This window comes from Aythya fuligula, chromosome 7, assembly GCF_009819795.1.
Source record: "Aythya fuligula isolate bAytFul2 chromosome 7, bAytFul2.pri, whole genome shotgun sequence".
Classification (NCBI taxonomy): domain Eukaryota; kingdom Metazoa; phylum Chordata; class Aves; order Anseriformes; family Anatidae; genus Aythya; species Aythya fuligula.
This window is the reverse complement of record NC_045565.1, coordinates 8,206,138-8,224,784: the sequence shown is the minus strand read 5'-3', so window position 1 is coordinate 8,224,784 and position 18,647 is coordinate 8,206,138. Positions and strand designations below refer to the sequence as shown.

Here is an 18,647-nt window from a genome sequence, read left to right as displayed (position 1 = left end):
TCACACCGGCCCTGGGGTGCCTTTCCCCTGCCAAAAGGTGCAGTTTCCCTGCAATTTCCCCTCCTCGCAGATGAAGGCGCAGGCAGCAGCCGGCTGGCCTCACGCGTCCCAGGATGGGGATTTCCTGCACGCTCAGCTGCTCGGAACAAGCCGCGTCGGGTACCTGACTTTTATTTTTACAGCTACACGTTCTCGGGAAGCTCTGAGGCGGCTTATTTTGAGAAAAGCAGCGATTTTCCGTGCTAAAGGCAGACACAGCCCCCAGCGGGACCGAGCAAGAAGCTCCCAGCCTCGGACCTCCCCCCAACCCACCCCCGGCCCGCACAAGATGGCGGCGGGGAGGTGACAGGGCTCTTACGTGAGGCCCTGCCCCGCCCGCTCTGCCCACCGCCACCGCCCGGGACACGGAGCCGCCGCCGCCGCCCAAAGGACCCGCCCGGCAGGCGGCCGAGCTGCGCCGAGCCGAGCCCAGCTGAGCCCAGCGCCGGAGGCACGGCGCCGTCCGGTGAGCAGCGAGCCGCGGGGCCGGGAGCAGGCCCGGGGGCGGCAGCGGCGGCGGCGGCGGCGGGGACGGGAGTGCGGCCGAGTGGCGCAGCGGGGCTGGGCCCTCAATCCGCAGGGAGCCGAGCCCCTCCCCCCCCCAGCCCCGTGAGGTGCTGGTGAAAAGCAGCTGCCCCCCCCTCCCCGGAAGGCTCAGAGGGCAGCCGGGGCTAGGTGTGGGGCTGAGGGGAGCCCGGTGTCCCTGCGCCCGGTGTTGTGAGGTGGCTGAGCGGGGTGGGGGCCCCAGGCAGCGAGCCCGAGGTGCGGGTAGTGCTGCCCGGGGGGCTTCGGCGAGGCAGAGCAGGAGAGGCCTCGCCTTCCTCCGTGCCTTGACAGGTGAACGCAGCATAGCTGGTTTGCTGGAGAAATTGCTCACCGATGTGGTTTTTTTTGGCCTGTGATGTGTGTGGCTGTCTTTACGCGTTGCTGCTGCGTGCCTGCTGGAGGCCCGGTTGTGATCGGGGTTTCTAATTTGTGCTGTTTTGTGCGTAACCTCATTAAAGCAGGCCTTGTCGCCTTCAGGGTCTCTCGCTGTAAATACGCAAGGTGAGGGTGGGAGGGGAGAGAGAAGAGTGCTGTTTGTGCAGACGGAGCTCTGCCTTGCAGAAGAGAATGGTTTGTGCCAGCTTTCTTGCTGGTTTGTGAGCCGGTGTGAATGATGGCCTTGGCGGTTCGAGTCACTGGAAGGTCTGCTGTTGATGTCAGTGGGTTTGGGCTTGGCTGCGTTTGTTTGCTTTAGGAATGGGTTTTTGGATTGAAGTAATGCACGTTGCTGTTTCGTTTCAGATCATAGTTGGGTGGGGGTTGAAATTGCTTCAGCTTTGTGAAGGTGTTTAGAGTTTGGAAAGAGAATGCAGTTGGCCCTCATTGGTGGCAGATGAAAGATAAATGCTAGTTTTAAAATAATAAGAAAATCACTCTACATCCAGAGAGGTTGCCTTGATTTTTCTGGGTTTGTGTATGTAGAGCAGTATTAAATTTAGCTCAGAAGTCTTCAAACTGTGATTTGTGTAACTGTGATTCCCAAATCGTTTGTCACGCTTCTTTTGGCTTCCGTGTATCAGCCTAGAGACAATATGTCTCCCTGGGTATAATTAGTTTTTAATGAGAGCTTGCGACAATTATCTGAGTGCTTCAGTTTATTAAATTTACAATTTTTAGGACTGGCAGGTATTTGTGAATACTGTTTGACTACTCGGTGTTAACGGTACCCTTAAAAGGTACAGACTTCTTAATAATACCTTCTGTATGCCAGTTCTCCATGCGTGTCATTGCTTCTCTAAATGCTCCTCACACTTCAACAGGTGTTGCTTTTAATTACATAATTACTGAGTTCTCTTTAACTGGACATGGTGAGAAGGAATACATATCTAATCGCTGCCAGTGACTTAAAAGTTCTTACTCTGTTCTGGTCATTGCTGCTCAGTGTTGTTCAACACCGGGTGATTGGCATGTGCAATGTACGTGTGGTGTGGGACTTGCTTGGATTTGACAGCAATTTTAGTCTGGCTATAAGGAATAGTTGCTGAATTAAAGGCTTTGTAGTTGGGGCAACTGCATATCCTGTAAAATGCTCAGACAGAAGTGATCCAGAAGCTGCTTCTCCCATGTGTCAGGTGGAGCCTGTTTGGAGTAAGGGAAAAAAAAATCCAAACACACAAAAACCAGCAAACAACAGTGGCCCACACTGGGCAGGGAGGATTTTTAAGGCTTCACACTGAGGTAAGTTCAAGCTGCTCTGCTTGAGATGGAGCAGAGCGCCTGAATGCTATTTCAGTTGTAATTCATGTGCAGCGTATCAGAACCAACCACAGGTAAGAAAAAGTGCTCTGAAGTAGAGGTGAGAACAAACGAGCTCAAAGCCCCGAGTTGTGAGGATTTTTTGAGACTCGACCTCATGACCTGAGCTCCCATGTACTGGCAGAGTTTTCCAAAGGATTTTGGTGTCCTTGGAAGTATTTTGCATCCAGGAAAGCAGAATGCGGATAGGGGCAGGCAGCCCTCCAAAGGCTGCTGTTCTGCATGGCTTCTGTGCTGTGGATTAGAGACTCTCTCTTTTAATACAGCTTTCATTCCCAAAGTGAGCAGGTTCATTAAACTTAATGATTAGAGTCTTTCCCCCTTACTCTCCCCCTGCCCTCCCCTGAAAGGCTGGGGGAGATGCAGAAAACACTGAGGAAAGCGTGAAATCTTCTGTTGTATGTTTTTTTGTGATGCTTTCATCCTAGATATGTTTTTGAGAATAAGTGTTTAGCAGAGGCAATAATGGGTGCAATAATTATGCTTTATTTTTGTTGTTAAAAATAATACCCATCCTAATGAGCTACCAGGTGTAACTAGTTTCCCTGTGCTGCATATAGTTCATTATAACGTAAGTGAATAAATACCTGAAAAGCATCTTCACTAACCATAGGTTTTATTTGTGCAAATATCCATGGTTTTAAACAACAACAAAAATCATCCTCTTAACCATGCCTCCAAAGCTGTTCTCTTCTGTCTGCTTCATTCTGAGGCTCTCGGAAGGTAGCTTGCTTTGTTTACATAAAGTTCAACACAAAGCATGTTAAGCATGTTGCTGCTTGGGAAAAAAAAAAAAAGGAATCCTGATGTCTTATGGCTTGCTGTTTTTCTTGTTTGTTTTTAAGAATGGCTGTGTGAAAACTAGCAGCTTTCTGCTCAACCTGGTGAGATGCAGGTGTGCTCCGGGAAAGCCAGTCAGCAGTGTTCCTTGGGAGCGCTCATCGGACTGGCTTCATCCGGCACAACGCACGGCGCTGCATCCTTGCTGTGCAGCCCTGAAACGTTGCATCCCGGGAGCATCGGTCTGCGGAACCAGCAGCAATGGCAGGAGAGGTTGCAATCCCCTCTGAAGAACTGAAGCAGCATTAACTTAGGTGTGCTGCAGCGACAGCCCAGCACGGCTTGGAAGGAGGTCTTGCTGAATAAAGCAGCTGCTTTTCCTTGTTGCTCTTGGGTCGTATGGAGATGATGCCGTGCAGTGCGTCTGGAGAGAAGAGCTTTGGCAGCCATGGTTTAAGAAGAATTTTTTAAGCTCTCTTCCTGCCTTACGCAGCCTACACCCCTAATTTCCTTGTGAGAAAAAGGAGCATCGTGTTTTGGAGTCGTACAGTTTTCCTTACTGGCCCATTAGTGTGTTAGCTTAGCTTTGCATGTGTTGAATGCCGTTAAATGTCACTTGCAAATTTAACGTTGGGAGTGCTGAGATTTGTGCTAATTGAATTGACAGCCTTATACTTGGATTTGTTAAAGTGGCAGGTTGAGGCAATTGAAATGCTTTAATGGGAAAGTATGTAAGTGTTTGCAAATCTGCTATTGTGAGTGAGTCTACCACGGCGTTTGGCTAGATCAAAGGGAGACCCTGAACAGACATCAGGTTTTGAGGGGGCTTTACTCTCATTCTCTCTTTTTTTAATGTTGATGTGGTGACAGCTGGCAAAATCCGGTATGATGAGTCTTCATGCTTGGTATCTTTTCAGGGTCACTGTTGTGACCTAAGTTAACCTTAAATACTTATGCAAAAATGTTAGCAAATATCAGGCCTTCTTCACTTAAAATTACGTTTCACCATCTCCTGCAGCCGTCGTTCTGGGTACTAATGGAGAATGGTTGTTATGAGGGCTGTTGGTCTTCACACTCTATTGTGCTTTTTAAAATTGTTTTATGGTATTTTTTTAATGCAGGAACAGGTTTTCTCTCAGTGTTACATCTGAAGGCTTTTTTTTTTTTTTTTTTTTTTGTAGAGGGCAGTCTGCACAGAAGCTCTGGGCTTTAACTTTTTTTTTTTTTTTTTTTTTAATTCTTGACCTTAGCAAAATAACCAAGGATTAAATAGATGTAGAAAGAGCTCTCACTGCCTACAGAAGACTCTTCATTTTTTGTAAGGTAAGGTGTTAAAATTATTACCTTTGATTGAAAAGGAGTCATAAAAATTGTTTACTAGCTTTTCCTAGTAGCATAAATCTGTGCCTCCCTAGATAGCACAGTGCTTTTAAGAAGTTTGTCTTGGAACGATTCCATAAAATCTCTTGATACCATACTTTGACCTCCTGCCACTGAGCTGGCATTTCATATGGTCTGGCATGAGTTCTGCCACTTTCAAGTAAAAATTTACCATGCATTGAAAAGCTCGACTCTGCAGCCAAGCACTGTGCTAAGCTATAAAAACTCTGTTTGTATGCAGAATAGATTTTTGCTTGCTGGGAAGGCGTGGGTAACACTTCAGTAGCTGCACAGGAATGGCTTTGCATCTACATGCAAGTGCAGTAGCTCCATCCAAGCTGAGCTGTAGCTTCTCTTCTGCTCCGACGTCTGTGGTTTGTCTTCATTGTGTCACTGCTGCTTTGCATAGAGTTTTTTTGTAGTCAAATAATATTGCTCTGGAAGGAAAACTTTGTTAGGAAAGTTAATGAAAAGTATTTGAAAGATTTTAAATCCTTCCATTTGGACGATGAAAAAGACCTTGAGAGTGCATTGAGCATGATCGCTGCAAAGATACATGCATGGGTAAGTGAGTGGCGTGCAGCTCCCAGCACATGCCTGGCTGGTGGTGCTTCAAAGTGCCTGGGCTTTGGCTGGGCTCAGAGACTTAAAAAAAATAAACAGGGTCCAGAGCACATTTATCACATGTAGATTATTTGCATTCTGATACTTAGTTCAGAATTTGGTTGGAAACGCTTGCAGGAGTGTCTGTGCTGAGAAGGCACAGACCTGTGTAGTCCCATGTCTTGTCTCCAAGCATATATCGTGTTCTTGAGAGGGGATGCCAGGGTGTAGCAGCACTGAAGTGTAAGTGGCTACGATGGTACGCAAGAAGAAGACAATGACTGGAGGGTTTAGGCTGGGGGGAGACTTCTGGGAGTCCCTCGGCTGACCTCCTGCTCAGAGCAAGATGATCTTCAGAGGTACATCAGGTTTTCAAGGCCCTTGTCCAGGTGGGTTTTGAAGTGTCCAAGGATGGAGATCCGTCAACATAAGAACCGAAGGTGGGACCTGGGGAGAGGGCAAGCTCCATGCCCCATGGAGACTGTTCACCCTGCTGGCCTCACTTGGTGTTTCTCAACACCTACGTGGGGTGGGAGTGGAGGAGAGGGAAGGACCGAAGCTACGGCTGATGGTCAGGGTGCAGACGTGCCGGTTTTATGCAGCGGAAGCTGTGGTTGCCTGTTTTGCTCTCTGTGCCTGTTGGACTGAGCTGATGCTTTCAATGAGCTTCCTGTTACTCCTTAAGGATCTTCTGAGTGGTGCTGGTTAACTCCATTCATTGCACAAGCGAATCGACTGGCATCATTTTATAACTGCCTGTGAGGAGCTTCCTTTGCCATTTTGTTGAGTGGCTGCCAATCTTTAAAATCCTTCTGTGATTCTTCCCATTAGACCTTCTTCTTTGCTAATATCGCACAAAGTACTCACGATGTTAAATGTAGATTGGTTGTGTTAACTTTGTAATCCCTCGTACAGTAGTAATACTGCTTTATACTCTGCATTTGTAGCTGGACATGAACAAATGTTCAAAACACTTGTCTGCAGAACTGTCTGTCAGCTTCCTAGTTTTGGATTTTATTTGTTAACAATCTGGGAATCTTGAGTCCATGTCCACAACCATTTTTCATCTTATCATGGTTATAGCCTGAAAGCAGAATATGTACTAAAAAAATTGTAAGAAATCGCTATTTCTTCAAGCAATTCCACCGTAATAGCTACATGTTGGCATTCAGCCTGTAAAATGTGATGCCATGCTCCTAAATTCATTATCTCTGTTTATTTGCAGATTGGATAATAACCCAGTCAGTTTTAGGCCCTTCTGACAGGAACTGTGCAAAAACTGCGGCAGGGACAATGCTTTGCCTGCCTTCACTGAGCAGTGATCTCGGGGTGGCTGGGTATGTGGATGTGTGGTCCCACAAATACACCTTGCTCCTTTCTGAATGTCAGAAAAGGCAGCCATGTCTTGTAGTTCTGGTTACTGGTGTAGTTGGTGCACACGGTTCAGTCCCATCCTCTGCATGAGCTTGTGTGCAAATGTTATTGTTGAGACTTTGCCTAATTGTGTAGCATCTGTTGCGCACACCAGTGCTAATAAGAACTTTCAGAAGGATCCTAGTTCATTTACTGCAAATTCTCATTTAAGAATCCATGAAAATCTTTCTGGTGTTAGTGACATGTGAACCAACTACATATGCAGGCGAACTGCTTGAATTTCCTAGAGCCGCAAGCGCAAGGGAGGCTGTTTTTCACTCTGATCCTTATCAGTTTTCTGACCCTTGCCAGTGAACCTGCTTTTAGGTTTGGAGCCTGCAGATTCAACTCCCAGAAAGCAGCAGCTAGCGTATGTACATCTGTTCAAAGTGGGCTTTCTGTTACAATTTCCCTCATGGCTATAGTAGAGCCAATCCAATTTTCCTTCTATTCCTCTCCCCAGTTTATGATGTTAAAGGGTGTCCCAGGAGTTTTTGGAGAAAAGATGAGATCAGAGCCCCTCTGCCAGAGCTGCAGGAACCGTGAAGTCCCTGGGAAGGGGCCTGGTGCTGGGGTAGAAGCAGAGGAGCAGCGCACAGAGGGCAGAGCACAGAAGTGCTTCTGCAGGCAAAATGACGCTGGAAGTTTGTGGTCCTGGTTCTAGAACTGTGCAATTGAAATATTACCACCACTGCACTGGTGCCATAGCAGTCTTGGCTGGCCCAGCTTCTAGGAGTGGGGTTCAGCACCTGTAAAGCTTAGCAGTTTTGGTAAAGAGTGTGTCTGAATGTATGCTTGCTTGCCTTTGTGCATCCTCAACGCCCAGTTATGCAATCAGTCAATGATTTAGGGTCAGCGCTTGCAGGCACAAGGGGTTCAGGTGTGCAGCTGCCTATAATGCTTGCACCCCATTGTCTTTGTTCCTAATGTTAGTAATAGGAAAAGATGCAATACAAACTGCAGCTATAGTGAAGGAAAAGGCCAGTTATCTCCAAAGGCGCTACAGAGTGAAACAGTTCAAAGTGAGAAACTTGATATTTTATTTCTGTGATTTACATTTGCAGGGTGAAGGCAGCACTGTTTCTCCCATGGTAGTCTGAAGTGAGACGTCTACTTAGACAAGTGCTTAAGTTAACTCTGCAGGGGAAAGGAAAGCTGGTTCCTTAGCTGGAGACTGACTTGGGTGCTTGCAGGGCTGTGAACTTGATTTATTTTTTTCCAATTTAACTACTGATATGAAATATGCATGCAGTAATTCAGCATGTCTTTAAGCATGGCATTTAGTAGAATTATTTTCAGTGTGACGTTGTAAGTGTTCCCGTATTAAACCTGCTGGTTATGGTGCTGCTTGTTATCAAAGTCGGTGTTACTTGGTGCAAGCCTCCAAAATGAGGCTCAAGTGTAAGCTTCCTCACTGCTGGGGACCCAGTGTGTTATTTGGGGCTTCTGATCAGGTGAGAAGGGAAGGGGCAACGTATTTAAACAGCTGCCTTTGCTCTTTGATCAGCCTGCTGCCACCAGGTCTTTATGAATTGTGTACGTGCTCAGAATATAGGAATATTATTCTGGCAAGTGTTGTCAAACTTGGATTCTCTTTTCACAGTGATACACAATTTATTTCCTAGAAATTTCAGTGGGAGCATTAAAATGTGTCTGTAGATTGTTTGTGCTAACTGGTAATATTTGCAGTTGATCTAAGTGTAAACTGGGGACTGGTTTTTGAATGCCTCAATGCAGAGGAGAAAGCCTGTCTTGGTAAGGTCAGTATCAGAAATGCAGGTTCTTTTTTCACGGTGTAATTTATATCCAGTTATGTTGAGAACAAGTCACTTTGTTTCTCATTTTCCCTAATTAAGCTGCGCTTGCAACGTGTCAATTCGTAACCATAGGTACAAAGATCCAGAGCTACATCTGATTAGAGCAGAATCTGCTCAGGCTTTTAGGACTTCTTGCAAGCAGCAGCACAGCAACTAAGCCTATTACAGTAACCCCTTTGGTTGTGCCGTGCAAGTTGTTTCTCAGCCTTCTCCCTGTTGGGTTGCTCGGCAAACAGGTTAGGAGGGCCATGAGCACTTGATGGGGTTTTCTGGCTTCCAGGGGATGCAGGAGGATGTTCGTCTGCAGCTGCTGCACCTCTAGCAGGCAAAATACGTCAGCATGAAGAGCTACAAGCGAGAGAGGATCCTCTTCCTGCTTGGAAGAGCAGGAGAGCATCCTGTCCCTCCCAAGGAGGTGGTCCAGCAAGTGAGGAGCATTAGCAGTTCCTTGGCAGGCGTGCAGGCTTGCAGATGGTTTTCCAGAGGGGTGGAACACATTCCTGCTCCTGACCCTGAGGTGTCTAGTTTGGGGCCTGTAGCTAGGGGATGGTGAATCTGAAAACCATGCTTTTGCCAGATCCAAGATTGTTGCACAATCTGTGGTAAAGGTGGCTTCTGCAGAAAAGTTGTGTTACTACTGATATTTCTAAGGACCCAGTTCCTGCTGTCATGTGAATTTATTTCTTATGCTAGTGACTGAAGACGGACAACTCCAAAAACACATCCTGTAACATGGAGTGATGGGTTTAAATTCACTGGACTTCTAAACAGAAATGGGCAGAAACAGACATTTTCAAAGGTGTTATGATGTGGTTCTGATGTATAAAGTGCACGTGAGCACTTTTTGGCATTAGGATACTGTTATCCCTTTTGAACAAGGTGTTGTGAAGAGACTTTGGGAGGGTCTCCAGTCCATGTGGGGGAAGGTCTTTTCTACTGGTGTGACCCCTTGCTCCAAATGAGAAGGCTTCCCTGAGGTCCCAGCAGCGCTTGATCCCTTAGTGGGAGATGTAGCTTGAGTTTCCTGCTCTTTTGTTTATGTTTATAAGGGAATAAAAATATATGCTCTGCTCAAATTTGCAAATACATTGCTGGAGCTCTTTTTATTTATTTTTTTCCCCTGCCAATCTATCAATTTGCAACTTTCCTAAATCATTTTTGAAAATAATTCCTAAATCATTAAGACTGGAAGAGGCTGTTTGGTGTTAACGGAAAAGTTGAGCAATGGACGTATTACAGAATAGTGGTGTAAATGCCAAAGCAATGTTTTCACTGTTGACAAACTTGTTTGGAAAATATTAATTCCTCACCTCTGTGTTGAAGTAGCTTTTAGTCTCACAGCTCTTGGTATTTGTAACAGGAGCAGACCACAGCAGGTAATTCCCTCTTCTTCCTCAGCCTAGTGCTTCGGTTTCTGCAGGGAACTGTTACCTGTCACAAACCACAGCCTGGTAACTGGATGCAACATCAAACTTCACCATAGCAACTGTCAGAAGGAAAAAGGAACACAGGCTTCATTGAAATACTAAAAGCATGGTGAAACTCTCCAAAACAAAGTGCAAAACCATTGAGGTTGCAGAGGGGATAGCAGGGAATAACAGATGAGACACCAGGGAGAGGGAATTGCTCATGCAGTTCAAAGCTAGGCTGATCATACTTCTGGCTTTGTGGCCTGAGGCTTTTAAAATACCTCTCATGTTGGCTTGTTGGCTTCAGGTTTTGCATGGGGAAGACTTTCAGATCTCTTCTTTGGTCAAATTAAACCAGCACCTTAACCTCAAATTTTGAAGTTATACCTTTTCTAGTAGGAATTTCTAAATGAATAAAGATTATTGTTTCTCTCCAGTCTGCAAGGTAACCACCTCTTACCATTGATTTAATTGCAAGAGGAGTGGTGAGCAAATCCTTTCCAATGCTAGAAGAAACAAGGCTAAAAAGCAATTGATGTAACCTGGTGGGGGTGTGGTACAGATTATTATTTTTTTTTTTTCCCCCAAGTTGATACCTTTTAGGTCAAGGCAGAGGATTGATAACTTCAGGTTACTGAAACAAGTTGGTGCTGCACACTATGAGAATCAGTGAAAGCAGATATAACTTTTCTGCCTAGAAGTCTTGAATCCTTTTATTTATTGCTTTGTTAGAGCTAAACTGTGCTTAGTTTGTTGCAGATGAATTTGAGTTGCCTGATTTGTGGAGAAGATGTTGTGCTACCCTCCAGAAGTGATAATCCCTACTATTCCTCCCACCCCCCAACAGTTCGCCTATCCCTTGTTAAAGCCCGTGTTAAGCCCGGTTAAGAAGCACTTTTACCGAGGTTTAGGTACCACTTGCATCAGACAATGGATGTATATTGATTTTAAACGCAGAATAATTGTTGCCCATCAGCCACCCATAAAGCTGCTCTGTGGACTAATTGAAGTATGAGTGTGCTCAGCACTAGGTCATTCTATCAAGCATCCTGTTGTAACTTTGCCTTTTGCTTGCAGTGAATCATTGACTGGGGATTTGCTGCCCTCAGTGCACAAGGTGCCTGCTGTCAGGAGGATTGCTGCTGCACTGCTGTGTTGTACAGGCGCAAGGGAATAACCCCCTCTCAGCACTCTGTACCCCAGCACCCACAGAACAGCACGGTTTGTGAAAGCTGGGAGCAGGCTGTGCCTCAGCCTGATTGCTGAGCCCCTGTGCAGGCCCCACTGAGGAACTCCTTGCACTCAGAGAAAAAGGATGTATTGAATTACTGTGTCATTACCTGCATCATGCTGCTCTGATGAACTAATCCATCTTCCATTTTCCTCCTACCTCCCATCAATACCTATGGCACCAAAATAATTAGCCAAAAGCAACATGAAAGACCATTTTAGTGTAATACCAGATATGCTGTCTCACTTCAGCTCCTTCAACACCACAGCTTTCAGTACGTAAGAGAGACTTGAGAAGTGCTTGGTAAGCTTTTTTTTTTTTTTTTTTTTTTTTTTTTTTTTTCAAGAGCCCTGTGAAAGAGGGGAGGAAGGGACTGCAGATGGCTCTGCATGTCCTGGGTCTGCAGCCCTTCTTCACCAGTTGTCTGAGCTGGAAGTTAGCTCTCTGTCAAGAGAAGCTGCTTCAGGAAAGCACGTGCTTGATACTGGCCAATTCTTTTTTCCTCAGCTTTACATTTCTTCCTTAGGCAGGCCTTGCTGTCCAAGTCTCACTGTATAGCTCTGGTGCTTTGATACATAGCTGGGGTGTACACTCGCAGTGACAGGTGAAGAAAGCCCCTTAGGTGTAGGGAGCATGGTGTGTAAGAGGAGACCAGGCCAGTCCTGGGGAGTGGCTTTGCCCACATGTCTATACACACACACTTAAAACAGAGGTTGGGGCTGTATTATGTGCTCCCCCCCTTTCTTTGACTCTTGGATTCTTCCCAGAGCTGTGTCTCGTTACTGACTGTGCAATTTCTAGTTATAAAAGGGCTTTGCTTACTTCCAAATTCTTATACCGTGGGCTTCCTTGCTCAGAAGTCACTTGCCCAAGCTCCCTCCCTTCTTTTCCATCCCCAGCCCAGCCTGTTTAATAATTACTGTGTTCAGCAAGAGGCAGAAAAGTAGCATTTGATCTAGTTTGTGAGGGTGGTGTCAGGCTCTTTTTAAGCACTGTGTGACTGCAAGGAAGCTATGTGTGAAAGTGACATCGATGTGACAGTATAAATCTTGTGGCTGTGACTCCAAAATTGCTGAATATGATTTGAAGGTGTAGCTAATGCAGCTACATGTGAAATGAAAGCATCTCATTGGGATTTTTGAATATGCTGTCAGCTGCTGTGCCTATGCCCATCCTTTCTTTACCTCCTGCTTCAGGTGTTATAACCTGAAAATAAAATGTGTTGTACAGAGGAGCGGGAAACAGGGTAGCAAGCCAGATTTCAGTGTCCGTACCCTCGTATCAGCATTTGCATGGTGCGGAGAGATTCCTTCTGGTCAGTGAAATGTGCTTGGTCAGAGTGGTGCAGACAGTTCATCACACTGCAGAGACTGAGCTCTTCCGTGCTTTGCCCTATAATTAATTCAGATGCCAAATTTAAAACAAAAATAAAGGGGGGGGGGAGTGATTTGGAGAAAATGTAAGGTTCGCACAGTTTCTCTGAGGGGAGTATAACCTTTGTAAATCTCTGGAAATTAAGGGAATAAATTTATTTTCCATTCCTTATTCTGCAGCGATGTGAAAAGGTCTCTTGTGAGGTGCTGATGTACTCCTGTGCCACTGACTGAAATCCAGTCCTGACAGGTCCATGGCAACAGGAAGTTTGTCTGTTAGACAGGAGACTTCGTCAGACCAACCAGAGATACCTGTCTTCTGGTGGATACCATGCCATTTTACAGTCTTTGGAGGCTACGTGGAAAAATTTAAGTGGAAAGGGAAACTGACGGTTGCTTCTATGTTCCAGGTTCTTTGTTCACGTTAATTCTGACATGCAAATCCAACAGTACGAGGTACCCTGTTGTGTTGCTCTTTATACTGACTCACAGTGAAGGCTGAAACCTCTGTTTTTACTTTGTCATGCTTAAGAGGGTTGCTGATGCACGGGCGGTTTGCATGTCTACCTAGATTTGTTTCAGCATTAGGCTTTCTCTCCCATTGGAGTGTAAAGTATGTCTCCGGAGAAAGAAAAAGCAGGGCTCTCTTATTTTTGAAGATTGCAGGGGTCTGGTGAAGCCTGGAGGTGCTGTGTGGTCCTTTTGGTATGGGAGAGCCTGCCTGTCTAACCCTCCCAACCACTGTAGGTTGTAGGTGGAGTACAGATTTTGCACAATTTACTGATTTATTTATTTTTTGTGCACCTTGGGAAATACTGCAGATGTTTTTGCCTGTTGCACTTAAGCAAACCATCTGATTTGGTACTTAATATGCCTTGTCTTTAACCATTTTTTCCCCTGGTGTAAGAAAAAGACAGTGCAGTCTGCTTTTACTGTTATGTGGTGATTGTGATTGCTCTTGGTCTTGTGATGTGTTAAATCTGAAAGCAATAATGTACTCGGGCTTTTTACAGCAAGACTAAAATTACTCCTTAAGTTTTGACTGAAGCTGAGTTTTCATGTAAAAGCTGTGGTTATTTCTGCTTGTTAGGGCCAGGGGTCTCACCAGGGACCCATAATTGACTTGCAAGGTTTTGATTAAGCTCTCGAGCATAGTCTAGTATTCTCATACTTAAGTGTTGCAAAGGCCAGTCCTGAAAAAGTATCCTTTGTATTTGTTGGGCTGAAGTTAATCTTGTGGAGGGAAAGCACCAGCTGACCAAAGTTTATCGCAACCTTTTTTCTTGTTTGCTGCCTTTTTTTTTTTCTTTTTTTTTTTTTGTATACTTCATTGTCTTGGTTTCACTTCTTGCACTTCCTAGTTGCCTGAGGTCTCTGACCACACGGGGCAAACCCTAGTTTTAAGGCGGTTTGAGCAAGGTCTTAGCTGTGAAGGTTAAGGCGTTATTTGGTAACCTGCAAGGAACTGGTGTACTAAACTGTATAGCTTGTTTTTCCGCACATTCATTTGTGGTAATGTCAATCTGCTGTTTTACTGTTGTAGTGCTGCATGGGATCTGCTAGCATTTTTATCTTAATTATGTACAAGTCTGTAGTATAATCTTGCTGTAAACCTGAGTATGGTGAAGTTAGCAGAAGAGCAGAAACGTTTCAGTACCTGCCAGATCACTTTCTTAAGAGTTAACTTTTTTTTTTTTTTCTGTTTATATATGGTTGATTCTACATTTGTAACATAGTTTAAGATAAGTCTGTTGATTAACGAGGCTGCTGAAGGAAGTGATGAACTGGTGCAGACCCAGCCTGTGGCTGGGAATTCCTTGGCAGAGGCAAACAGCAAAACCACAGCCCAAGTAAAGCTCAGTAATGATTTGATACAGAAGAATGCATGGGCCATCTACCTGCTGCAGGGCCAGTGGGGTTGCTGCAGGTAAAACTTTGTCCTTTTTTTTTTCTTTCATTTTTTTCCTTTAAACTTGGTATCTTGGTCTTAGCATGAGGGTACAGCACATCTGACTTATCCTTTGCTCCTATCCTAAAACAGGGATTGAGAATCAAGTGTATGAAGGGCATCTCTTTAAGTGAGAAGAGCTTTGAGCTGAAAACAGATGTTTTCTTGCTGCTTTTGACCTATAATAGTTTTAATGTTCCTGTCTTCTGGTTTTGGAACCTGGGGATAATTAAATGGAGTCATGTGGTATTGTGTGTTGTGTTTGAAAGTCTGACCTGTCAACTGTCATGCTTTTGTCTCTGGTGATGGATGTGCTTAATTCCTCGTCTTAAATTACCACCCAAATAGGATGCTTGGGGAGAGTTTTATTTTTAAGGTTGGTATGAACACTGTCAGACTTCATTGCTGGTAGATGATCTGCTGGCTATCTAGATTTCACTGCTGCAAATTAAACTTGGGACCAAGCTGCGGGGAAACTCCTTATACTTTATACTTCATATTATTCTGGTTTTCCAGAGCCACTTACTGGCGAAGATGCCATAATTACTGGCTTAATCTGCAGTACCATAAAGGTTTTCCTTCTGATTGTTATGTTGATCTGCTCCAAACAAAGTGAGCAAGAGTGCAACGGCATCCTTGCTTTGACTTTTGCTTCTCTCTTCTTGGTGTAGCATTTTTTTTTTCCATCCTCCTTTGTTATTAAGTGTTACACTTTGCTTTTGGTTTGTTGTAATTTTATTTTTGCAAAATAGATTTTCGCAGCTAGAAAGCCTCAAGGAAAAAAGTTCCTGGTAATATCTGTAGGAGTTGTATCTCTTTCCTGTGCAAATACTGAAATCTAAATCTCGCTTTAATATCTCTTGGAGCTAAAATATTTTTGGATAAACAAAGCATTTCACATACTGAATAAACCGCTTACAGGCAGCCTTTGCCCTCAGACTGGAATGCAGCCACCGTGAATGTTGCAGCACGAACAAGGGACTCTGGCATAGTTGCGGGCCAGGAGTGGGATGCAGTGTGAGATACAAATGTGAATTTTGATCAGAGTATCACAATCCAAGCCATTTTTATTTGAAAAACTACTGGCATCCATAACCAGATTTGTATTTTATGAAATGTTTCACATTTTTTCTTCCAAAATTGTTACTGAATATTGCTATGTATTAACTAGGAGCAGTTAGACTATGAAATGTGTTTATAAAGTGTATCTTAGGAGTGCTGTGCCTGCTCAGGTTCCACTATGGACAAAACAGGCCAGAAGCGATAGCAGACACGGTTGGTAAGTGGATCTGGTGTGTACAGTTCAGCACCGAACTGGAGATAGCAGCTGTGCATTCATGAAAATCAGTTCTGCCACTGCTAGCCCTTCAGAATCCTAGTACGGCATCTTAGGAATGGCAGAGGAGGCTGTTCAGATGAAGTCTGTTTCTGTTTAATTGTTCTTCTGGAGGAAGTTCACGTTCCTGCTCTCTGCTGTTTTGTGGGAAGAAAGGTTTTCTCAAACATCTCCTGTGTGTTGTTACAGAGGGAAGAGTGTCCTCAACGTGTGGGTTGTAACCTGGTTTCTGCTTACCAGAGAACCCAGGGAGGTAAACTGACACCTTGTGACAACTTAAAGATTAGGTAGTGGTGTGAACTTACCTGCTTGTGTCTGTAAGTAAACAGGAAGCCAGAAATGGGGATTTCTTCCCACCCTATCCATGTGGGAGTTAGGAAGTGGCAGTAACTGGAGTCCTGGGCAGCGAGCGATGGCACGTAGGCTCCCCATCGATGCAGCGACAGATGTGTCAGAGCCCGTGCCAGGTAATGTTGTGGGCAGAGTTTAAATGGGATCAAGGGGAGGCTGAACAAATATTTGGATGAAACCCCTGAGGGTTGCTAAATGCAGGCTTGGGAAACTCCCGGAGCTGAAAATAGTCAAAGGCTCAGCCTTGTCTGAGACAGGGAGCGCTGTTTAGTCGCCTTGGTTGAACAGGTACAGCAGAACAGCTGTGAGGTTTTGTTGCACAGGGACATCATGAGAGTAAAAGCACTGAAGCTTGGGGTGACTGGATTCAAGGGTAGTGATAGAGGAGGTAAATGCCAAACATGGTATTCTCCTGGAGAGGCTGGCAGCCTGTGGCTTGGATAGGTTTGCTGTTAAACGCTGGCTGGACAGCTGGGCCCAAAGAGTGGTGGTGGATGGAGTAAAATCCAGCTGGATGCCGGTCACCAGTGGTGTTCCCCAGGGGTCGGTGTCGGGGACCTTCCTCTTTAATATCTTTACTGATAACTTGGGTGAGGGAATTGAGTGCACTCTCAGTAAGTTTGCAGATGACACCAAGTTGGGGGGGATGTGTTGAGAGGGTAGGGAGGCCATGCAGGGGGACCTGGACAGGATGGGTCAATGGGCAGAGGCCAAGGGGATGACGTTCAACATGGCTAAATGCTGGGTCCTGCACTTTGGTCACAACAACCCCATGCAGTGCTACAGGCTTGGGGCAGGGTGGCTGGAAAGCTGTGCAGAGGAAAAGGACCTGGGGGTGTTGGTCGACGCTTGCCTGAACGTGTGCCAGCAATGTGCCCAGGTGACCAAGAAGGCCAACGGCATCCTGGCGTGTGTCAGGAATAGTGCAGCCAGCAGGACCAGGGAGGTGATTGTCCTCCTGTACTCTGCTCTGGTGAGGCCACACCTCGAGTACCGTGTTCAGCTTTGGGCCCCTCACTACAAGGACACTGAGGCCCTGGAGTGCGTCCAGAGAACTATGAAGCTGGTGAAGGGCCTGGCCCACAAGTCCTGTGAGGAGCGGCTGAGGGCACTGGGGGTGTTTGGTCTGGAGAAGAGGAGGCTCAGGGGAGACCTCATTGCTCTCTCCAGGTACCTGAAAGAGAGGTGTGGGGAGCTGTGGGTCGGCCTCTTCTCACAGGTAACTAGTGATAGGACTGGAGGGAATGGCCTCAAGTTGCACCAGGGGAGGTTCAGGTTGGGAATTACAAGACATTTCTTAGAGAGAGGCATTAGGCATTGGAATGGGTTGCCAAGGGAGGTGGTGGAGTCACCGTCCCTGGGGGTGTTTAAGGTTGGACCTGGTGCTTGGGGACATGGTTTAGTGGCTGACATTGGTGGTAGAGGGATGGTTGGACCAGATGATTTTGGAGGTCTTTTCCCACATTAATGATTCTATGATTTTATAAAATTCCTTGGTGCTTGATGCAGCATCAAAGGGAGTCTCTGCAGAAAGCAGTCCCAGAGGTCAGATACACAGGCTTCAGCCTGCAGGGGCTGTGAGAATGATACTTCGGTGATTTTTTCCAAGCTGGAGATCTCTCAGATGGGAACAACTCAGGAGGAAGAGTCCACTGATCTACCCCAGCTGTCCTGCTACATACCCCTATGTCTTTCTGCCTGGGAAAACCATTGGTACCCACTGATACTTCTGGAATTTACTGCACTTTGCACAAGCGCCCCGTGTCCTCAGAGGAGCAGCAAGCTCTGTGATGCCGAGCAGCTGACAAAGTGCACATTCAGTTATCAGCAGAGGATCATGTTCCAGAAAGCAAATCTGAACTAGCACTTTTAACCCTGCTGGAGCTGAAAACCCATGCAACAGATCTGTTTTTGTGCTACAGTTGTTTCCCTTAACCTCTCCAGGTTGCACAGTCTGTAACTGAGCTCATCTCTTTGCTCATGATCTGTGCGTAACCATAATGACAAAGTCTCCCCTTGTGTCCGTGCTGTCATTGCCACTACTCTGCAGGAACCACTTTGTCCAACTTCACTAAGTCTTACACTTGCAGTAATTGTTATCAGATTAAAACCTGAAAAATGTAGGTGTGAGAAACACAATTTCTCAGCTCTCCAGTGAGTGAATGGTGCAGCTCCTTTTGCCAAACCAGTTATTCTGATTTCTATCTTTATTAAAAACAGAATAAAACACCCGAAGTATTAAACAGTAGGTGTTGTCACAAAGTCCAAAGAAACATTGAGGTCTTCTGTTCTTTGGAGAGAAAACTGATGCCCTGTTTTTAATGCTCTCCATTTTTAAATACGCTAGCAAGGTTGACACCTGTTCACCTGTTGTTTCAAAGAACCTGTGAATTGAAGAGCTAAGTTTGAAGTGGCATGGTTTGTTTCTGAGTCAACAGATAACTTGATAGGAAGGCTTTTGGGTGTGAAGTTGTGTGTTTAGATACAGTGTAATTTCTGATGCATGAAGTTGCTTTCAGGTGGAGGTGAACCATTTGTCTCCATCCCCTTTGCAGAAGCATGTAAGCCATGCTTGTTGTGGGGTCTTCATCTTGCAACCCATTCTCCTCCAGCTCCTAGAATGGAAAGTGATCCAAATGAGATGCCAAACACTGGCTCAGTGGGTA

General features: G+C 45.5%; 1 protein-coding gene across 1 annotated transcript in view; it reads left to right on the top strand.

Moving 5' to 3' along the window:
* Positions 1–406: 406 nt before the first annotated feature.
* SGMS1 (sphingomyelin synthase 1) overlaps positions 407–18,647 on the top strand; it is an 85,009-nt gene continuing 66,768 nt past the window's right edge. Inside the window, exon 1 of the mRNA XM_032191516.1 lies at positions 407–505. The gene's annotated coding sequence lies outside the window, so the exon portion shown is untranslated. The remainder of the gene's footprint in view (positions 506–18,647) is intronic.